The sequence below is a fragment of the Bison bison genome, unplaced genomic scaffold (genome assembly GCF_000754665.1).
Source record: "Bison bison bison isolate TAMUID 2011002044 unplaced genomic scaffold, Bison_UMD1.0 scf7180017864376, whole genome shotgun sequence".
Classification (NCBI taxonomy): domain Eukaryota; kingdom Metazoa; phylum Chordata; class Mammalia; order Artiodactyla; family Bovidae; genus Bison; species Bison bison.
This window is the reverse complement of record NW_011494948.1, coordinates 63,552-68,230: the sequence shown is the minus strand read 5'-3', so window position 1 is coordinate 68,230 and position 4,679 is coordinate 63,552. Positions and strand designations below refer to the sequence as shown.

General features: G+C 40.2%; 1 protein-coding gene and 1 pseudogene across 2 annotated transcripts in view; one reads left to right on the top strand and one right to left on the bottom strand.

Moving 5' to 3' along the window:
- IL33 (interleukin 33) overlaps positions 1-4,679 on the bottom strand; it is a 34,205-nt gene that overhangs the window by 11,009 nt on the left and 18,517 nt on the right. The window lies entirely within an intron of this gene.
- LOC105000910 lies at positions 140-2,017 on the top strand (annotated as a pseudogene). Its single transcript, XR_826795.1, has one exon. The product of XR_826795.1 is annotated as a mitochondrial import inner membrane translocase subunit Tim8 A-like (transcript).

Genomic DNA, 4,679 nt, shown 5'->3' with positions numbered 1-4,679 from the left:
GAACTCCGGGAGTTGGTGATGGACAGGGAGGCCTGGCATGCTGCAATTCATGGGGTCACAAAGAGTCGGACACAACTGAGTGACTGAACTGAACTGAACTGAACTGACCCAGGTCAGGGAGCTTTTTGACTATGTTTTCTTCTAGGAGTTTCATGGTTTCAGGTCTTACATTTAAGTCTTTAATTCACTGTGAGTTAATTTTTGTGAGTGGTGTAGATAGGGATTGTTTCATGCTTTTACATGTTATAATCCAGTTTTCCCAGCACCATTTATTGAAGAGACTGTTTTTATTCCATTGAGTATTCTTGGCTTCCTTGTCAAATATTAGTGTGTCTACAGTGGGCCAAGCACTGTGCATAATTTTCATTTAAACCTTCACAAATAATATTACAAGGTAGGTATTATTCATTTCATTTTACAAATGATGATTTGAAGTTCTTAGCAGTCATGATATTTGCCAAAGTTCTGATGAGAAGTTGTGACTCAAGTGTGTCTAATATCAAAGCTATACCTCCATCTACTCCATCTAAGAAAATGCTATATTGCAATTTTAGAGACTAACAAAACACAAACTGAAATTAAATCAGTTGAAGTAAAAAAAATCAGTTATTCATTAATTCTTATTTAATTTATCCAAATAAAAATTAAAATTTCAAATAAAAATTAAACTTGCCACTTGAAAATCATTTTAAAAAAAGCCTTTAAAAGTCAAATAGAAAAGAAAGTGATAACACCTAGGTGATAAGATCTCGATTTTCAAAATTATAGCCAATGGGTGGTTCCGGTTCCACCGCGGAGACACGTGAAGGTCGGTGAGTTGGTGTGGAGTTCGTCTCCACACGTGTGACCGCGGTGGGATGGATTCCTCCTCGTCTTGCTCCGCGGCGGGTTTGGGCTCGGTAGACCCGCAGCTGCTTTCGACCTTTCATTGAGGTGGAGACACAGAAGCAGCGCTTCCAGCAGCTGGTGCACCAGATGACGGAACTTTGTTGGGAAAAGTGCATGGACAAGCCTGGGCCAAGGTTGGACAGTCGGGCTGAGGCCTGTTTTTGAACTGCGTTGAGCACTTCATTGACACAAGCCAATTCATCTTGAATCGACTGGAACAGACGCAGAAATCCAAGCCAGTCTTCTCAGAAAGCCTTTCTGACTGACCTCAGCATTACCTCTTTGGAAAAGGAAGGTAGTTCAAGAGATGAAGAGCAGTTGATGGGGTAGTTGAAGAAAAGGCTATGGGGGAGTTGGCCCCCACCTTTGTCACTCTTGGGACATCCTGTCATCTGAGAATGAACAAAGACCAATTTTTGATGTGGGGGATTTGAGGGTCAGATGTATTTGGGGTTGTGTTTTTATAATGCTAATCTTGTGAAACAATTGACAGATGAATGAAAAACTCTACTAGATGCATATTACTGTTTGTGGGATGATGCTTTTCTTGTAGTCCCATTAACTGCTTCCTATAATTTTAATGGTGGAATTGCTCTATAATTTGATACTGGGACCGGATAGGTAATAATCTGTTATTTGTGTGGATTCATTTCAGATTTTGGGGGAGATCAGTATACATCTTTGTGTCTCTCAGAAATGGCAGCAGTAGGGGAAGAGTAATTTGGTACTCAACTGTAGGCCTCCTTATCCAGTGTTTAATTATCAGTGCTGGAAAAAATATATTTCAACTTTCTAGATTCTCTGTCTCCCTTATACCATGATTCACTTAAATATCTATATGACATATGATCTCGAGCTAGTACAGGTTGCCTGAGAGTCTAGAGGCCTTTAGTTAAAGGAATCTAGCCAGTGAACGTAATTTTCATACTAAACTGCAACAAGGAAGAAGTTAACTTACCCTGTGTATCAGGGTTCAAAAAATTTTAATGATGTGCCTCAATGAAAAAAATTAAGATTTGGGCCAGTCAGAAACTAACAGCAGTATCAGGTCGAGGTGCATGCCTAATGTAAATCAGTGTAGTTTCCACTTATTGCATCTTTTAATGACTGAAATAAATGCTACAAGATTCAAAAAAAAAATTATAGCCAATGAATTATCAAGAAATTTATACAATATAGCCAAATTCAATAATTGACAGTAATTCAGAAAATGAAAATAATTACTTGTGATTTTCAGATATATCCTATGATCTTTTTTTAAATTCTGTAGATTTGCCTTCCTAATATGATTATCAAAATTAAGTGGAATAAACTTTTGTTAGTTACTGGTTTGACTTTTCTATATCTTGCCTCCAATTCGGATGAACATCTACCTTTAGGTGTCTTCAACTGTTTGAACAGGGTAAGGCCATTTAATCGTACTCATTTGCCCTGGAAATTCCTAATATTCCTTTATAACTTTAGATATGTCAACTGTGGTATTTTACCTGTATTTAAGGCAAAGATAATTTACAAAGCTGTGCCAGAGTCAACCCTGAACTTGGCCTTCTGACAATAATTTAATACAATATGTTATAAATTGTATGTTTTGTGCTGATCTTAGCCTGTTAATAATAACCAATGTTGGATTTGGACTGGCCCTTAATGTTCTTATTATGATTGCAAAATGCCCTTCAGCAATAACCATCAGGAAATTGAAGAAATAAAGGTTAATTATTTGTTGTTGTTGTTTAGTCACTCAGTTGTGTCCGACTCTTTGTAACCCCATGGACTGCAGCACACCAGGCTTCCCTGTCCTTCACCATCTCCCAGAGTTTGTTCAAACTCAAGTCCATTGAGTCAGTGATGCCATTCAACCATCTCATCCTCTGTCATCCCCTTTTCTTCCTGCCTACAATCTTCCCCAGCATCAGGGCCTTTTTCAATGAGTCAGTTCTTCACATCAGGTGGCCAAAATCTTGGAGTTTCAGCTTCAGCATCAGTTCTTCCAATGAATATTCAGGGTTGATTTCCTTTAGGATTGACTGGTTTGATCTTCTTGCAGTCCAAGGGACTCTTAAGAGTCTCCTCCAACGTCACAGTTTAAAAGCATCAATTCTTTGGCACTCAGCCTTCCTTATGGTCTAATTCTCACATCCATACATGACTATTGGAAAACCCATAGCTCTGACTATAATTATAGGATTTGGAAATTACACTGCATATCTGGGACCACACAGAGAGGTCACAGGTAGAGAGAGTGCATGGGCCTGAGGTTCTGCTTTTTATTGGGATTGAGTGTGTGATCCTAGGATAGTGAGAGCTCACTGTTTATTGGTGAATTTAAAATATACAAGCAGGAATTTAAAGCATGGGAAGAGTAGGAAAAAAAAAAAAAGCAAGTAGTCCAAACTGTCAGTTATGGAAATCAACCAAGATCTTCTGATCTTTATCTAGTTTTGTGACTGGCTGTGTATATTTGGGCTTCTCTGGTAGCTCAGTTGGTAAAGAATCTGACTGCAATGCAGGAGACCCCGGTTTGATTCCTGGGTCAGAAAGATCCACTGGGGAAGGAATAGGCTACCCACACCAGTATTCTTGGGCTTCCCTTATGGCTCAGCTGATAAAGAATCTGCCTGCAATGTGGGAGACCTGGGTTCGATCACTGGGTTGGGAAGATCCAACAGAGAAGGGAAAGGCTACCCACTCCAGTATTCTGGCCTGGAAAATTCCATGGACTATATGTGTGTTTATTTGAGATGATCATTTTTGAAGTAGGTGCCTCAGCAATCAAAGCTTAAGTCAGGCACTTGCATTACAAAATAGAAAAGCAAAATCCAACTGTCATGGCTTACACTATATTGTATCACATTGTCTTTTCTGAGTTAAAAGGCATAAGATGATACTCTAAACATGTTCATTCCTTATAAGCTTATCTTAATGAGTAGTGTCCCATAGGGCCATGCCAGGTATGTCCAATATTGGAAGTGGACTCTGTGGGGAGTAGGATATGGGTCTTGGGCAGTTAGAAGTGAAGGTCATAGTACTGAGGAAATATTGTGGATGTGAAAGAGGATTAGGGGCTGAAGATAGTAGTGTAGCAAGTAGCATCTAGTAAGACAAAATCTGGATATAATTCCTTGGGAGCTGACTGTGTTTGAAGTAATACTTTCAGTTCAGTTCAGTCACTCAGTCATGTCTGACTCTTTGCGACCCCATGAATCACAGCACGCCAGGCCTCCCTGTCCATCACCAACTCCTGGAGTTCACTCAAACTCATGTCCGTCCAGTCGGTGATGCCATCCAGCCATCTCATCCTCTGTCGTCCCCTTCTCCTCCTGCCCCCAATCCCTCCCAGCATCAAGGTCTTTTCCAATGAGTCAACTCTTCCCATGAGGTGGCCAAAGTATTGGAGTTTCAGCTTCAGCATCATTCCTTCCAAAGAACACCCAGGACTGATCTCCTTTAGGATGGACTGGTTGGATCTCTTTGCAGTCCAAGGGACTCTCAAGAGTCTTCTCGAACACCACAGTTCAAAACCATCAATTCTTCAGCGCTTAGCTTTCTTCACAGTCCAACTTTCACATCCATACATGACCACTGGAAAAACTGTAGCCTTGACTAGACAGACCTTTGTTGGCAAAGTAATATCTCTGCTTTTCAATATGCTTCTAGGTTGGTCATAACTTTCCTTCCAAGGAGTAAGCGTCTTTTAATTTCATGGCTGCAATTGCCATCACCATCAGTGATTTTGGAGCCCAAAACAATAAAGTCTGCCACTGTTTCCACTGTTTCCCCATCTATTTGCCATG